At 37.4% G+C, this 19197-nt stretch overlaps 1 long non-coding RNA gene across 2 annotated transcripts in view; it reads right to left on the bottom strand.

Moving 5' to 3' along the window:
- Positions 1-4390: 4390 nt before the first annotated feature.
- Positions 4391-19197, bottom strand: part of LOC122889592 — a 102487-nt gene continuing 87680 nt past the window's right edge. For both annotated transcript variants that reach the window (XR_006380947.1, XR_006380946.1), the window contains 2 exons: positions 9120-9236; positions 4391-4420 (listed from right to left, as the gene is read on the bottom strand). This is a non-coding gene — a long non-coding RNA (uncharacterized LOC122889592). The remainder of the gene's footprint in view (positions 4421-9119; positions 9237-19197) is intronic.

The following is a 19197-nucleotide window of genomic DNA, read 5'->3' as shown; positions in this document are numbered from 1 at the left end:
ACATGCCACATGCATCATAATTAGTGGAATTTTCAGTCAACAATTTAGAATAACTCCTATCTAATATAGGCAAAAATATAGAGCATATTAATGATATGAAACAGATATGAGACAATCAAGGAAGGAACAAGAGGAAATATTTGATCTGAAAAACATAATAGTTGAAAAAAATTAATTTGGAGTAAAACAGTAAAGCCACTGTGGAAAACAGTATGGCAGCTCCTCAAAAATTAAAAACAGAACTCCATATGCTCTAACAATTCCACTTCTGGGCATATACTCAAAAGAATTAAAAACAGGATCTTAAAAAAGTGTTTATACACCTATGTTTATAGCAGCATTATTCACAATAGCCAAAAAGTGGAAGCAACTCAAGCGTCCATCAGCAGATGAACAGATAAATAAAATGTGGTGTATTTTAAACAATGGAATATTATTTAGCCTTAAAGAGGAAAGAATACCTGTAACTTTGTAATAATTTTTGAAATCAGGGAGTTTAGACGTGTATTTTTTTTCCTCTTTTTCTTTTTCTTTTTTAAAATTCATTTGTTTGTTAGAGAAAGAGAGAGAGAGACAGTGGAGGAAGGGGCAGAGGGAGAGGGATTGTTGATATGCACATATGGCAACATGGATACATTAAAACATAATATACCTTAAAAAATGAAGTGAAGGGGAACCTAGGTGGCTCAGTGGGTTAAAGCTTCTGCCTTCTGCTCAGGTCATGATCCCAGGGTCCTGGGATCAAGCACCACATAGGGCTCTCTGCTCAGCAGGGAGCCTGCTTCCCTCTCACTCTGCCTGCCTCTCTGCCTACTTCTGATCTCTGTCTGTCAAATAAATAAAATCTTAAAAAAAAAAATGAAATGAAATTTAAGGCATAATACAATTGTGTAAATTATAATATATTCAATACATACAAAACATCATTACATACACCAAAACCCCTAAAAAAATGAATTTGTCAAACATTAAATCATTAAAATCGAAACACTAATCAAATAATTAATCAAATCATTAAAATGATTGCCCATGAAAAGGAGGAATGGGAGTGGGGAATGGGGAAAACAGGAATACAGAACAAGCAAACCAATAAATCAGACCATTGATGATTGTGTACTGGGAACTATGCCTTATATTTAACACAATCTCCAGCAACTCAGACCAAGAGCAGCAACAAAGTCACAAATGGAGACAATAGAGGGCCTTATACCCATGTTTTATGTTGTTAATAAAGAGAATAATAACTAAAGAGAAGAATCCAGAGAAGACTTCTTTTTTTTTTTTCACATTAGCAGGTACTTATAAACACTTGAATATAAAAGGGAACAATTCATTAAGGAAGCAAAATGAGGGGCGCCTGGGTGGCTCAGTAGGTTAAGGCCTCTGCCTTCGGCTCTGGTTATGATCCCAGGGTCCTGGGATCGAGCCCCACATTGGGCTCTCTGCTCAGCAGGGAGCGTGCTTCCTCTTCTCTCTCTGCCTGCCTCTCTGCCTACTTGTGATCTCTGTCAAATAAATAAATAAAATCTTTAATAAAAAAAAAAAAAGGAAGCAAAATGAAAAATATCAGACAAGGAAATGATACATTTGGAACATTGGGGTGGGGGGATGTTCCATGATGTTTGGTTAATCCTGTGGTCAATGATAAGGATGAGCAATTAGTTTTAGGGGCAGAGAGATGCCCTTTATCATGAGCCTGAAGAAGATGGCAGATGGACATGAGGGATTCTATGCCAGTTGGTCTTGTTCTGAGTGGTGTCATCTCTCGGATTGGTCATCTCAATCCGAGATGATTTTTTTCATGCTTACCCTCTGGTCATCCAGAATCCATTTCTAATCCTTAGACAAAGTGATCTTTTGAAATGAAAATCAAATCACACCATTCCTCTATTAAGATCTTCTAAAAACTTTCCATTATTCTTTTTTTTTTTTTTTTTGATGTTCAATCATTGATATCTTTTTTTTCAATTTATTTATTTTCAGAAAAACAGTATTCATTATTTTTTCACCACACCCAGTGCTCCATGCAAGCCATGCCCTCTATAATACCCACCACCTGGTACCCCAACCTTCCACCCCCCCACAACTTCAAACCCCTCAGATTGTTTTTCAGAGTCCATAGTCTCTCATGGTTCACCTCCTCTTCCAATTTACCCAAAAGCACATACCCTCCCCAATGTCCATAACCTTCTCCCCTTCTCCCAACCCCCCTCCCCCCAGCAACCCACAGTTTGTTTCGTGAGATTAAGAGTCACTTATGGTTTGTCTCCCTCCCTATCCCATCTTGTTTCATGGATTCTTCTCCTACCCACTTAAGCCCCCATGTTGCATCACCACTTCCTCATATCAGGGAGGTCATATGATAGTTGTCTTTCTCCGCTTGACTTATTTCGCTAAGCATGATACGCTCTAGTTCCATCCATGTTGTCGCAAATGGCAAGATTTCGTTTCTTTTGATGGCTGCATAGTATTCCATTGTGTATATATACCACATCTTCTTGATCCATTCATCTGTTGATGGACATCTAGGTTCTTTCCATAGTTTGGCTATTGTGGACATTGCTGCTATAAACATTCGGGTGCACGTGTCCCTTTGGATCACTACGTTTGTATCTTTAGGGTAAATACCCAGTAGTGCAATTGCTGGGTCATAGGGCAGTTCTATTTTCAACATTTTGAGGAACCTCCATGCTGTTTTCCAGAGTGGTTGCACCAGCTTGCATTCCCACCAACAGTGTAGGAGGGTTCCCCTTTCTCCGCATCCTCGCCAGCATCTGTCATTTCCTGACTTGTTGATTTTAGCCATTCTGACTGGTGTGAGGTGATATCTCATTGTGGTTTTGATTTGTATTTCCCTGATGCCGAGTGATGTGGAGCACTTTTTCATGTGTCTGTTGGCCATCTGGATGTCCTCTTGGCAGAAACGTCTGTTCATGTCCTCTGCCCATTTCTTGATTGGATTATTTGTTCTTTGGGTGTTGAGAGAGTCCAGAAACAGACCCTCAGCTCTATGGTCAACTAATCTTTGACAAAGCAGGAAAGAATGTCCAATGGAAAAAAGACAGCCTCTTTAATAAATGGTGTTGGGAAAATTGGACAGCCATGTGCAGAAAAATGAAATTGGACCATTTCCCTACACCACACACAAAAATAGACTGAAAATGGATGAAGGACCTCAATGTGAGAAAGGATTCCATCAAAATCCTTGAGGAGAACACAGGCAGCAACCTCTTCGACCTCAGCCTCAGCAACATCTTCCTAGGAACATCGCCAAAGGCAAGGAAAAAGGCAAAAATGAACTATTGGGATTTCATCAAGATCAAAAGCTTTTGCACAGCAAAGGAAACAGTTAACAAAATCAAAAGACAACTGACAGAATGGGAGAAGATATTTGCAAACGACATATCAGATAAAGGACTAGTGTCCAAAATCTATAAAGAACTTTCCATTATTCTTACAATAAAACCCGAATATCTACTATGGTCTCAAGGCCCTGCCTACTATTTCAACTAAATATTTTATTACTCCTTCTACATTTTCCCACCTTCTAGCCACACTGGCTTTCTGTCTGTCTTTCAGACACCCTAGCCTCATTTATACTAAATATTTTTGCATATTCTGTCTTTCTGTTTGGAGTACTCTTCCTATATTATTTGTCTAACTGGTTCTTTCCTTCCTTGAGGAGACAGTTCCAAACCCATCTCTTCAAAGTGGTCTCCTGTGCACACAGCTTCTAAAGGCACTCCTCCCCCAAATACTTGCTTCACATCACCTTATTTTATAGTCTTCATAGCAATTCTATGATAATCTTTGGACCTTACTTTATAAATGTGCTTGTTTGTTTTTGTTCCCTACAGTAAACTGTAAGTCCCACAATAATTGGGTTCCTTTCTTCTCTCACTGCACCATCCCTGGGGCTTTGCACAGAGCAAACACCCAGAAACATTTATTGTTGCTGAATGAACAAAGTTGGAATTACAAATTCAAGGGCCCAGTTGAACTTGAACACGTTTAGGAAAAAAAACAAACAAGTTGGATGCTGGGAAAGATTAAGTTGGGCCTATTTTGTGGGAAACACAGCTGAGAAGCCTTTATGGTGATAAAGACAATACAAAAGATTTGGTTTTCTCGCCAATGTAGTAGAGACAGTGTCAAGAGTAAAAGAGAAAAAGGCGTCCAAAACACTTTACACAAACCCTGATCCCAGTAAAAGCTAACATTATTATTATTGTATTTAAGCTTTACTTAATAGACTCTAAATAGTTAGATATAGGGCACCTGGGTGGCTCAGTGGGTTAAGCCGCTGCCTTCGGCTCAGGTCATGATGCCAGGGTCCTGGGATCGAGTCCCGCATCGGGCTCTCTGCTCAGCAGGGAGCCTGCTTCCTCCTCTCTCTCTCTGCCTCTCTGCCTTGTGATCTCTGTGTGTCAAATAAATAAATAAAATCTTTAAAAATAAATAAATAAATAGATAGATAGATATATACAGTCTATCGAATTTCCTTCATCTATAGTATTTTGTAATTCTTTGCTTATGTTCTGAAGGGATCATCTTTATGTCTATAATACTAAGGATCAGTCAGACCTTTGCCCAGAATCTTATTTCTAGAGCCTCAAAAGATTTACATTTAACGTCATATTGAATGAAATGCAGCAGTAATTCCCACTGAAAATAAAAGCTTTTCACCTTTGTAACATTCTCCCTCTCTTCTTCACTCTTATAACTTCAACTAACCATAGTTTTGCTTCACATTCTTTTACCCTTAATCCCCTGGCAGCAAAGATGGTTTGTTCATGCTTTTTCATTTCATATAGTTTCTTTCCTTTAGAATTTGCTCTTCTCTGATTTCTATTCTTATATTTTTCTTGGTTTCTTGTCTTGTGAAATTGCAACAAACATAATCACTGCCTTCATGGTGAGAACATTATTTGTTAACAGATGGTAGGTTTTCAAAATCTGAATCATTTAAACTTGGAGACATCGAAAAAGGTAGTCAAAAGTGGGCTCTGCTTAAGACTGAAAAATAAAAAGGTCATTTTTTTTTTCAAGATAAATTAAACTCTCATAAACAAAGTTACTGACTGCTAGCAGCATTAAGGAGAGCATGTAGAAAGGCATGGGAAATCATTTGTCTCTCTCAATTAGTTAATAGATTTTGAACATTAGTCATTAGGTTTCTCTATTTTAATTAATTTAAGTAATTTATATAATGAAATTTCTGTACATAAAATATTGCTAATAAGCATTTCATCATGTATCCCAGACGGATTTCAAGTAAATGAGTTCACATAATTCTAGGAAGGAGGTAGTGGCAATTGGAAGCTATGAGGCAGTACACTGAGAGAGCAAAGCAAGAAAGTGCTACCAAGGGAATCTAGCAGAAGTCCCTTTGATGGTTACAATCCACCAGACAAATGACCAGACATCAAATGAGCAAGTTTATGAAACATTTAGTTTATACTAAATCCATCTTTGTCACTGCACAAGTTTTGCAATTTTGCCTGATAATTATCCTCTAGTAACTTCCAATAGGTATGTTTCCTAAACTAATTATAAGATGCTCAAAATCAGACACCATTTTTTTTACTAACTCATTAATCTTTATTATTAAAAGTTATCACAGTACCTATAAGGACATGGCCTGAATGAAAGGTATGGCTACCTCTAGCAATGAAACTAGAATGTGGGTCATTTCTACTTTTTCTGTATTTTTTATTGTGTTTAACTTTTCATTTTGAGTTCATTTAGACTTATAGTAGGGTACAGAGACTTCCTGAATGCACTTCATTCAGCTTCCTGTAGTGTTAACATCTTATATGATAATACCACAATTACCAAACCAAGATAACATTAGCATAGTACTATTAGATGAACTGCAGACTTTATTCAGATTTCACTTTTATTTATTTATTGTTTGCTAATTCTATTCCAAGATCTAATCTAGGATCCCACATTGTCTTCAGTTGTCATGTCTCCTTAAGCACCCCAAACTGTGATGAGTTTTTAGTTTAACTGTCTTCAGTGACCTTGAATTTGAAAAGTATAGGCCACTTATTTTATAGACTATCTTTCAATTTGGATTTGTCTAATATGTTTCTCATGATTAGATACAGGTTACATATATTTGGGAATAATGTCACAGATGTGATGTCTCCTATACAGTGCATCTTAGCAAAGGCATGACATGATGTCAATATCTCTTATTACTGGCAATTTTAAACCTTGATCTCTTGATCAAGTGGAGTCTCCTGAGTTTCTGCACTATAAAGTAACTATATTATCCTTTAAAATTAATAAATTTTTTGGATGATTTCTTTGAAACTATGCAACCCAAATTTATCCACTAATCTTAGCTATCATTGGTGGATCTTGTTTGCAACAATTATTACTGTGATGTTCCAGTGATGATTTTTTTTTTTATTTCCCTCGGTCTTTCTACATTTATTAATAAAAATTATTTCTCTGTAAGGAAGAGTTATCCTTTTTCTCTTACGTATGAATGTATGTGTGTATGCTTTTATTTAGAATGAGATGTATGCATTTATATCATATAAACTCAAAGAATTATTTTATTATTTGGGTTAATATCATTATTAGTAGTAGTAGTATGAATATTACCTGCTCAGACTATGCCAGCCTGGCTCCTGTACCCTTTGATATGTTTTCTTTTTTCTTTCTGTCTTTTTCTTTTTCTTTTTTTTTTTTTTAAGCACAACCTTATTTTTTGGAACTACAATATGTTGTAGGTTCATCTTATATTTTTTATACCCTGGCCCTGAAATCTACCTCTTTTCCAAGGAGCCCCAATTCCTTTTATTAAATCATGGTTTATAGAAACCAATATCTGAGCAGTAGGGGTGCTCATTGCTCCTGAGGTTTCACTTATTCTAGACTCTCTTAGTAAACAGAATTAGGAGATATGTATATATGTATATAAAACATGCATATAGACACATCTATGTTTATATTTTTAATTAGTTCATACTGGCATCTTCTACTCCAATTCAATACAATTCTAATCTTCCTTCCTTATTTGTAACTTCTTTCTCTAACAGAAATATTACTCTCATTTTCTAAAACATGTTAGTTTATTTGATGAACCCTAGTAAACATATAAAGTAGTTTAAAAAACATTTTTAAAGATTTATTTATTTATTTATTTGACAAAGAGAGCATGTGGGGTAGAGGAGCAGAGGGAAATGGAGGGAGAGAATCTTTTTTTTTTTTTTAAGATTTTTTTCATTTATTTGACAGAGATCACAAGTAGGCAGAGAGGCAGGCAGAGAGAGAGGGGGAAGCAAGCTCCCCACTGAGCAGAGAACCAATGTGGGACTTAATCCCAGGACCCTGGGATCATGACCTGAGCCAAAGGCAGTGGCTTTAACCTACTGAGACACCCAGGCGCCCCAAGGAAGGAGAGAATCTTGAGCAGACTCCCCACTGAGTGCAGAGCCCAACACGGGCTCCATCTCAGGACCCTAAGATCACGACCTGAGCCAAAATCAAGAATCAAATGAATAACCTACTGAGCCATCCAGGTGCCACAGTAGTTTCAAAATTATTAACTCATATCCAACTGAAAACCAAATTTTCAATTAGGATACAGTGTTTATGTACATACAGTTTCATGTAGCCTTATTGGACTAAGTCAAAACATTAATAAAAAGCGTTCTTTTTTTAAAATTTTTTTATTTTTTATAAACATATATTTTTATCCCCAGGGGACAGATCTGTGAATCGCCAGGTTTACACACCTCACAGCACTCACCAAAGCACATACCCTCCCCATTCTTTTTAATTTATAATTTTTTCTTTGTTTTCTGGTATAGTTTTAGGTAGAAAACCAAAGATTTATGGGTCAATAATTAATAAGCCTAAACAAAACCTACTGACTCATTTGGTCCATGCTAACATAATCTTAATGGTCTTAGTCTACAATTTTCCACTTTAGGACAGATCTGAAGTACTGCTCTCTTCTTCAATTCCCTGAAGGAATCTGAACCTGTCACAGATTCGCTCCAGAAGAGTGTCCTTCCCTTAGAAATGAAAAATGCATTGTTCTTATTTAGAACAAGATTTGTCTGACATAGGTTGAAATGAACAGAATAACCAACTTTTCATTTATGGCAGTGGTTTTCAAAGTGTGGACCCTGGATCAAGAGGATTAACATTACCTGGACACTTGATTGAAATGCAAATTCTCAGGTTCCATACTAGACCTACTACATCAGAAACTTTGGAGGTAGATCTTACATTCTGCATTTTAACAAATCCTCCAGTGTATTCTCATGCATGCTGAATTCTTAAGAAACTGTCTACCCACTAATCCAATCTCCTTAAGATAGTTTGGGCTTGTGAGTATTTGGGGCCAGTTTAGAGCTAGAATCAGTTTCTGATCTCCATGGCTCATTACCACGTAGATAAATTTAGCTATAAACCTACATACCGTATTGGGAAAAGGTATTTAAAACCTGAAGCAGAATCATGGACTCTCTCAGTGGTAGCTATAGTGTAGATTTGTGCTTCTTAGACCAAAGTGCGAATGCATCATCCGTAGGTCTTGTCGAAAGCTGATTCTGATTCACAGATTTAGGATAGTGCCTGAGGCTCTGCTATCTGACAACCACCCATGTGATGCCAGTACTGTGGGTCTCTTCATACCTATCCTTCTGGTATTTTAATCTCTCAGCAACATCTTCAGATACTAGATGAATGTGATGATGTCCCTTGATACATCCAGCTTATATTATCTTTGAACAGCTCCGGTCATTATTTATTGCTCCTGTCATGCCACATCTCTAAATTTCTCAGAATTTTGGTTTCACATTTATCTTAGGACTTTAACCATCAAGAGTCAGATGAAATGTTATACAGGATTGAAAGTATATCAAAATTTGGGGTGTCTGGGGTTGGTTAAGTGTCTGATTTGGCTCAGGTCATGATCTCAGGGTCCTGGGAAAGAGCCCAGGTTCTGTACTCAGCATGGAGTCTTCTTCTCCCTCTCCATCTGCCCCTCCTCTTGCTCATGCTCTCTCTCTCTTGCTCTCAAATAAATAAATAAAATCTTTAAAAAAAAAAAAGAAAGCATATCAAAATCAGAGGAAAGTTACTCTACTTACAAATACTAAGGCAGATCAATGGGGTGAGATTTTAATGTAGAATTCCTAGGAGTTAGTCCCCTACTTAAGAATTATATATTGAAAGATTGCAGGCACTGGTAGGCAGGCCAGGAACACCTATGAGGACAAAAATTTATAACGTTAATTCACCCAAAACCAAGATTTCCTCAGAAGTAATAGAGACACTGTTATCAATGCATCAAAAAACAAATTGGGCATTATTATTTGCCAGTTACATGGTTAGATTGGTAAAAGATGACTCGACATTCAAAACCAAATTCTGCTTCAATAATGCATTCCTAATTATCTCTATTCTACCAGGTATTGATCATGCATTCTTTTACATAACATCGTGCATCAGCATTCACCTCCGATTATAAAACACAACTGTGAGCTCCTTAAGATCTTAAAACTCCAACTATGGCTCACAGACCAACAGCAGCAGCAGCCAGCTTGTTAGAAATGCAGAATCTCACATTCTACCCCATATCAACTGAGTTAAAATTTGAATTTTAATAGAATTCTTTAGATAGTTAAAATATCCATTAGAATATGAAAAGCACTGCTTAAAGAGAAAGAGAAAGTGACTTATTCATTTTAATATCCTCACTTTAGACTTGACTCGGTCTGTTAAGGGGCTGCCTTCAGCTCAGGTCATGACTCCAGGGTCCTGGGATCTAAGCCCATGTCAGGCTCCTTCCTCAGCAGGGATCCTGCTTCTCCCTCTGCCTGTTTCTTCTTGCTGCTCCCCCTGCTTGTGCACTCGCTCTCTCTCTCTCTTTCTGAAAAATAAATAAAATCTAAAAAAGAAAGAAAATTTGAATCTCCCTGAGGGCTAATGATGATGAGCATTTTTTCATGTGTCTGATAGCCATTTGTATGTCTTGATTGGAGAAGTGTCTGTTCATATCTTCTGCCCATTTTTTGATGTGTTTGTCTGTTTCGTGTGGGCTGAGTTTGAGGAGTTCATTATAGATCCTGGATATCAACCTTTTGTCTGTACTGTCATTTGCAAATATCTTCTCCCATTCCGTGGGTTGCCTCTTTGTTTCTTTGACTGTTTCCTTTGCTGTGCAGAAGCTTTTGATTTTGATGAAGTCCCAGAAGTTTATTTTCGCTTTTGTTTCCTTTGCCTTTGGAGACGTATCTTGAAAGAAGTTGCTGTGGCTGATATCAAAGAGGTTACTGCCTATGTTCTCCTCTAAGATTCTGATGGATTCCTGTCTCACGTTGAGGTCTTTTATCCATTTTGAGTTGATCTTTGTGTACGGTGGAAGAGAATGGTCGAGTTTCATTCTTCTACATATAGCTGTCCAGTTTTCCCAGCACCATTTATTGAAGAGACTGTCTTTTTTCCACTGTATATTTTTTCCTGTTTTGTCAAAGATTAATTGACCATAGAGTTGAGCATCCATATCTGGGCTCTCTACTCTGTTCCACTGGTCTATGTGTCTGTTTTTATGCCAGTACCATGCTGTCTTGGTGATCACAGCTTTGTAATAAAGCTTGAAATCAGGTAAGGTGATGCCGCCAGCTTTATTTTTGTTTTTCAACATTTCCTTAGCGATTCGGGGTCTCTTCTGATTCCATACAAATTTTAGGATTATTTGCTCCAGCTCTTTGAAGAATGCCGGTGGAATTTTGATCGGAATGGCATTAAAAGTATAGATTGCTCTAGGCAGTATAGACATTTTAACAATGTTTATTCTTCCGATCCAAGAGCATGGAATGGTCTTCCATCTTTTTGTGTCTTCTTCAATTTCTTTCATGAGTATTCTATAATTCCTCAAGTACAGATCCTTTACCTCTTTAGTTAGGTTTATTCCAAGGTATCTTATGGTTCTTGGTGCTATAGTAAATGGAATCGATTCTCTAATTTCCCTTTCTGTATTTTCGTTGTTAGTGTATAAGAAAGCCACTGATTTCTGCACATTGACTTTGTATCCTGCCACGTTGCTGAATTGCTGTATGAGTTCTAGTAGTTTGGGGGTGGAGGGAATGCAAGTTGGTGCAGCCTCTTTGGAGAACAGTGTGGAGATTCCTCAAGAAATTAAAAATAGAGCTTCCCTATGACCCTGCAATTGCACTCCTGGGTATTTACCCCAAAGATACAGATGTCGTAAAAAGAAGGGCCATCTGTACCCCAATGTTTATAGCAGCAATGGCCACAGTCGCCAAACTATGGAAAGAACCAAGATGCCCTTCAACGGATGAATGGATAAGGAAGATGTGGTCCATATACACTATGGAGTATTATGCCTCCATCAGAAAGGATGAATACCCAACTTTTGTAGCAACATGGACGGGACGGGAAGAGATTATGCTGAGTGAAATAAGTCAAGCAGAGAGAGTCAATTATCATATGGTTTCACTTATTTGTGGAGCATAACAAATAGCATGGAGGACAAGGGGCGTTAGAGAGGAGTAGGGAATTTGGGTAAATTGGAAGGGGAGGTGAACCATGAGAGACTATGGACTCTGAAAAACAGTCTGAAGGGTTTGAAGTGGCGGTGGGGTGGGAGGTTGGGGTACCAGGTGGTGGGTATTATAGAGGGCACGGCTTGCATGGAGCACTGGGTGTGGTGAAAAAATAATGAATACTGTTTTTCTGAAAATAAATAAATTGGAAAAAAAAAAGAAAGAAAGAAAATTGTTAGACTTTGGCAAAGAGTAGGCCCCTTTGGAGCAATTCTTGAACAGCGCAGAATGAGTCGACTAATATTATTTAAATTTCTATAAATGATTAAATCTGTTCAAAATTAATGGCAGGCTCTAAGTTAGGGACCAGGTATTCAAACTAAGAGTATTAATGGGGCAACACAGACACATTCAAACACAATTTTCTAAAATCTCTGTGAGGGGCAAATAACAGAACCACTTCATGTGGATCATAAACTTTCAGACTCTGCTTTGCTACTGACCCCATTGTAGCAGACAGGTAAGTGATAATATCTCATGATTGATCTATGTACTGCCGAACAGTTATCAGCCCAAAGACATTTGCAAAAGTCTAATGTGTTCTTTTAATAGAATAACATGAGATTATAATAATTTTTAAAATAATAATTATAATCATAATGTTTACAGAAATGTATTGCATACTCACTATGTTTTACAGGAATTATTCCATTAATTTTTACAGTCCTATTATGAAGTAGGTACTACTGTCCTTATTTTACAGATAGAAAAACAAATTTACAGAAGTTCACCTATTGAAGAATCACTAGCTGAACTCACTCTTGACTGATTTCACAGACTCTGTTCTTTATCATAACACTCAAATGTTAGCTGAGAAAACATGATGTCTTTGTAGCTACATCTGCATTAAGGAGAAGGAACATGCAATAAGCCTTCTTTCTAACCCTAACATATGCATCCGCAGTGTGGGCATGGGCAAAGTATTTAAGCTGTCTCCATTTCTTCAACTAGGGCTAATAACACATACTGACCAGTAGAGTTTTTATTAAAGATTAATCACTTGTAATAGAGGTTGAATTAGGAAAAACTATTTTTGTTATTTTTTCTTATTATTAATAATATCAGAGTAAATAGCTGTATCTTCAAGTCAAAGTTAAAGGCCATGGAGTGAAAAAATATGATAGGAGAGGACTAATGTGATGAGAAATCCAGCCAGATGAGAGGATTTTCAGGGGAGTTCTTGGTCATTGCTCTTTTCTACCTGCAGTAACAAAAGAAAGCAAAAGTAATGCAATAAATAAGCAGACACAGCTGCTTTTTATAACCCAAAAGCATTTCAGCAAGCAAAATATTCCTTCAGCTCAATCCCCTCTCCTTAACCCCCAATCATAATGACCTGCAGTGCCGTATTTTACAGAAGGCTGTAGTTCATAAAAAGTAACATAAGCTATATTTATAGTGAACTGGACCTTACCAGAAATAAACAGCTAACTCTGATAGATTAACATTCTTCCCTTTTTTGTTTTAAAACATACATCGGAAAATCCAGGGCTATTCCCATTGAGTTAAATAGAGGAGTATAAAATGGATGACTTTTGGAGCCTTGACTTGTTTAATATATTATACATTAACAACTTTTGAAGTCAAAGGTCGCAATATGTGGGACTCAGCACGTGTACAAAATTGTTTGTTGGTTTGTTTAGCTGCCCTTTAGACACACTGTTCAGATTTATAATGTATTAAAAGGACAAAGAACAGAAAGTAAACTACGTGGTAAAATTAATTGCCAGCCGAGCTAGCAACCTCAGTTGAAAACTGGTATTTTGTTCTAGGATATGCATGCATATAAAAAGTGTACTAGTATGGGAAATGGAGGCAGAAAAATAGGAAAAGTCAGTGGTGCCAAAAACTATACAGCAAAGAAAACAAAAAAAATTTAATGTGATCTTTCGCTTTTGTCACTGGAAAATATAGAGTCATTTTTAATAAGGTTGTGTGACCTGAACTAATACCAACTTGAACAAATCCTCCCTGATGACTACTCTATGACCTAGAAGCTTCTGGGGTACAACCCCAATCCCCAATTTTTTCTTTGTTTAACCACATCCTTAAGTATCCCCTTGGGGCATAACATCCTTGATCTGCCCTCAAGCTACCATTAAGATTCTCAAACATTATCCCCTGGTGGTCCCTCAGCAGTACCTCCAGTCTCTCGGGCTATAAAAACAGGTATTAGGGAAGTGGGGTTGTAGACATTTACTCCTCTGGAAGCTGTCCAAGACACACTCTATCCATAAGTTCTCTTATTAAACTATTTCTTGCCTAGCTGGATTTGCCAGCCTCTTTCTTGGGTATTACGACTCCTTTGGCTTTTGGAGATTGTTTTGCCTAGACCCCTCTTGCATGGAACAATGGTGGGTTCTGGAGCCAGACTGCCTGAACTCAGTGCCTGATCTGTTTACTCTCTCACGGTGTGACCTGTGTGGGTGGAAAAAGTCAGATTCCTTATCTGTAATATGAGGCTTCCTGATACCTACTGCAATAAGGCTTAGCTGTTTGTAGATATTTTTCTTTTTTTTTAATTTAAATTCCATCAGCCAGCATAAACCCATCATTAGTTTCAGATGTAGAGTTCAGTGGTTCATCAGTTGCACATAACACCCACTGCTCATCATATCACACACCCTCCTTAATTCCCATCACCTAATTACCCCATCCACCGAAAACACCTCCCTTCCAGCAGTCCTCAGATTGTTTCCTATAGTTAAGAGCCTTTCATAGTTTTTCTCCCCTTCTGATGTCTTCCCTTTCTGTTTTCCCTTCCTTTCCCCCTGCGGTCCTCTGCCCTGTTTCTTATGTTCCAAATATGGCATCAAGGAAATACAAATCAAAACCACATGAAGATACCACCCCACACCAGTCAGAACGGCTATAATGAACAAGTTGGGAAACAACCAATGTGGGGAAGGAGGCAAAGAAAGGAGAACCTCTTACACTCTTGGTGGGAATGCAAGCTGCTGCAATCACTCTGGAAGACAGTATGGTGGTTTCTCAAGAAGTTAGAAATAGAGCTACCCTTCGAACTAGTAATTGCACTTCTTAAGTATTGGCCCCGAAGATAGAAATGTAGTGATCCGAGCAGGCAACTGCACACCAGTGTTCATAGCAGTAATGTCCAAAACAGCCAAACTGTGGGGAAAGGTGAGATGTCCATTGACAGATGAATAGATAAAGAAGATATGGTTCAAATATACAATGAAATATTACTCAGCCATCAGAAAGGATGAATGTTTACAATTTTCATTGATGTGGATGGAACTGGAGGGTACTATGCTGAGGGCTTATGACACTTCTTCTAAGAAGCCTTTCTGATTCCCTTGTTAGATACAGCACTTTTTTTTTTTTTTTGAGATTTTATTTGTTTATTTGACAGTCAGAGATCTACAAGTAGGCAGAGAGGCAGGGAGAGAGAGAGAGGAGGAAGCAGGCTCCCTGCTGAGCAGAGGGCCCGATGCAGGGCTCGATCCCAGGACCCTGGGATCATGACCCAAGCTGAGGGCAGAGGCTTTAACCCACCGAGCCACCCAGGCGCCCCCAGCACTTGAGCATTACTCTATCCTGCCTTAGTTTTTTCTTCACTACTTGACACTTAACTATTACCTAATACTACATTAAATAAGCAAAATTTGTTCTAATTATTCTCTTTTTCAAATGCAAACCAAAAGAAGGCAGAGATATTTTTCCTCCCTTCTATACGCTCAGCACGCGTAACAAATGACCTGGCACATAATAAGCACACACAAAATTTTCATAATTAATTGTTATTAATTAAAGACAAATGGATTTATTTGTAAAAAATTTTGCTTATATCTAACAAATCACAAAACATTTGTTCATTCATTAAAAACTATCTTTCACCTTAAAAATTTAATTCATTATTTTGAATTGATGAAGAATAAAAAGAAAGCTATCAACTTTTAGACAACTGAATTATGTTCTAAACTCATCATCCTCTCTTACCTGTATGGTATTTTTGTTTTAGCAGTAAACATATCTAAAACATAAATGGCACTGGTTCAAACAAAATGCCAAGGACAGCCTTCCTCAAGTTTTCCTTGAGGTTCATTTGGTTATAAGCAATGACAAAAAACCTATGATGGTTTATCTAAGAATAAAGATAAAAGAGTGTAGGCTGTTCATTGGAAGGAGACTGGAATATCTCCCAGAATCCTAATAATAGCTGCCACTTGTAGGTGTCCATTATGTTCCAGGCACCATTCTAAGTTCTTTATGTAATTACCTTATTGCATTCTCCCACAGTCTCTGTAAGGTATTTACAGCTATAATATGCCTTATATAGATCAATAAACTGTTATGTAAGACTCCCAAGGTCACACATTAGTAAGGGACAGACCTGGGATTCAAACCTAGACAGTCCGACTCTTGGCCCGGTGCCCTTATCTACTTTGCCATACTGCATCCCAGATGCTCATGAATAGTCATGGCCAGGCTTCGGGAAGGGCATGGACTTAAGTAGCTCCAGGGATCTCATGTTATTTCTAGGGTCCTGACATGAAGATGACTCATTCCAGTGACTGTCAGTTTCAAATGCTTAGGAAAAGGAAATAATTGCCTTAGATATCTGCCCTGAATTAATAAACCAAAGCCACTGGTTTAGGGAAATGAAATATAGACATAACATTTCAGGGTTAACTCTTGTGGTATGAAGACTTTCTGAGGCAAAGGATAGTTATTGTAAACTCCAATTATTTAATATATAGCATGAGAAATATGGGGGATGTCATGTATGGATTTAGACAAATAGAAACATTAATAAGCAGAAGAGAAAAATAAATTCTGCTTAATTTCTGTGACAACCTTAACTGCTATATATTATAACTCCCATTTCATAAGTGAAAAACCCAAGAGCAGGTTAATTCATACCCAAAGCTAAAGAGCTAATAAAGAACAAAACCGGGCTTTTACACATATCTGTTCATTGCAGGACTGCAGGGTCTTTATCTCACAGAGTCGAAGAATGGATCTGGTGGACACAAAAGGGTGAAGTGCAGGGAAGTTTATGAAGTGAAGGTGAGAACACAAAGGAAAGAAAAAAGCTCTCTAGAGTGAGAGGAATCCCAAACGGGTTGCCACCGTGGGCTTTCATTGGTAGTCTTTTATTGAAAACTGACTAGGGAAGTTAAATCTTCTGGACATCTCTACCGCTGATAGCACTGTGTTTCCTTCTTCTGTTTGGTAATTTTCAGTGGTCCAACTGTATCTGTTATAGGGATATCTCTTCTCTGACATTCAAGACAAATGAGGTAGTCCTGATAGTCTCATTATATTTCCTCATGTCTGGTTTTGTACACCTCAGCGTTCTTCCACATCTGGGATTTCTGTGAGCCTGAATACATGGTCTCCTGTGTGAGCCTAGTCATGAAGCCCCCTACCTATCTCTCCCTATCTAGCCCCACCTGTCCCTTACTCATATTGACTCCAAAGTCCATGCTTTCTCTGTTACACTAGGATCCCTCCTTTTCAGTTGGCTAAAAATTGACTCACAAAGAATAGAAAAAGAGCATAAAGATGGAGCATATATAAGAACATTTTAATAATCTTCCTTTGTGGCCCTTAATGACGATACACAGGAGATGTGCAATAATTTTAAGAACTTTCCTCTCATTTGCCTAAAAAATTCAAAATACTTATATAATTATATAATATTATATATTAAAAATTATATTATTATATAATATTCAAGTTCCACATTCATTTGATTCAAGCCTATTCAATAACTCTATAGCCAGTTAATAAAGTAAGAACTGACCCAAGATAGTATGAAGGATAGAAGATAGTATGAAAGGTATTAAAACAAATGACTAGTGGGAAAAGCTCAAGAGACCATATAACACATACTGTTCATAGATTGCCTTTCTATTTGAGATACCAGAATGACAAACCATCACTGCCAAACTTGGCTGTATCAAAATCTTGTTGATTTCCTAATCTGAAATAGAAGCATAATCTATTAAGAAACTTGTTTTAATGAGAGAGAGTTGGGGGGGAGTTAATTCCCTACCTTCTCTGTCTCCTAGTATTAAAGCAATCAAAGATAGACATTAGAAAAAGTTAAGGATCAAACTCCCAGCTGTATTGTCAGGCAAACTGAGTTACATATAACAAATTCAACCTGAGGTGGAAAATGGCCTCTCTTCTCCTACCACTTTAGTTGAAATTATTCATCCAATCCCAAGCAGCTGCTGGACATAAAGACCCCTAACCTTCCACCCTCCAAAAAACCTGCAAAGAAAGTTGATACCTGGGCTTTACAAGAAAAAACAGAGGGTCCTTGTGCCACCTGCTGACAATGACATTTCTTATTCCCCACTGATAAAATTATCAAGAGCCCCTTCCACCAGGAGACAACTCATTAAAGGGGGACAAGATGACTGGAACATTTATCATCACTGGTTTGAGGTGAAGAGAAGTTACTAACTTATGTTCCATCAAGATAATTCGGTAATTTTCTAGCCAGTCATCTGTCCATCTACCCATGTACGTATCTACGTAGCTACAGATACATCTATAGATCTAGAAATCTATGTATCTAGAAATCTCTGTCTATGTGTCTATCACCTATTTATCATAAAAAACCTCTCTAGTCCTAAAAATAGTTCATGGATGATTTTACTTTTCAGAGCTACAACTATTATGACCAAATATTAAGAATACTAAGTAGATAGATGTGTATGGAGGGAAATACATTAAGTAAAAATTTTAAGCCTGGATTTCAGGGATTTCAAGCCCCCATTTGCTGAATATAAAATGCTGCAGTCATTCAGAGCAGGTGTAAATTATTCCAGGCACTACATCTTCCAAATGTTTAGTGATTTACAAATTTCATGTAGAGGTGAAAATCATCCACCCTGGGAAGAAGGAAGTGCGTGACAAAGTAATTAGTATGAAATTGACCTCCTAGGGTCCCCAACTCATTTCAAATGACTATTTTAATATCACACTAAATAATAAGCACAACGCTTTACAAATTTAAAAATACATGAAGCACTAATAAGATGGGGTAGATGTTCTTTGCTAAGAGTTACTGAACAACGCATCTATGTGTTGAAAAGCCAAGATGCTATAAGCATTTGAAGCTTCATTTCAAAGACCAAAGCTGAGAGACTCCTAAATTCAAAAATAATGCGTCACGATTTTCCTTAAACAGGGCATCAAAGTATAGATGGAGCACAAAAGATGCTTGAAGAGAACTGATTAGACTTTATATTATTGTTATTGTTGCATAAAATACACTAAATTCTCTCTCTGTAGTGATTCTTTCTCTTTTTCTCTCCCTCCCAACCTTCCTGCACTCGAAGTTTCTTTATTAAATCCATAATATTCAAGATTATTTTTGGACTCCTGAAATTTTTATCTTAAGATTGCAGGGGGAAAATCCTTGTTTTTCTTGCTTCTCAGTAACAAAAGAGCAGAAAGATTATACTCATTTATTATTTTATTCTTAATTTTTTAAACCACCCCCCACGTGACAGCATAGTGATATTCCAGACTCTCTCTGAGATGTGTAGTCAGGAATTTACCACCCTGTAGCATGACAATATAGGCAGAGAAAACTAGTGTTTTTTGCAGACCCGAATTC

The sequence above is a fragment of the Neovison vison genome, chromosome 11, assembly GCF_020171115.1.
Source record: "Neovison vison isolate M4711 chromosome 11, ASM_NN_V1, whole genome shotgun sequence".
NCBI classification, from domain to species: domain Eukaryota; kingdom Metazoa; phylum Chordata; class Mammalia; order Carnivora; family Mustelidae; genus Neogale; species Neogale vison.
The sequence above is the reverse complement of the archived record's forward strand: the minus strand, read 5'-3'. Positions and strand labels throughout refer to the sequence as shown.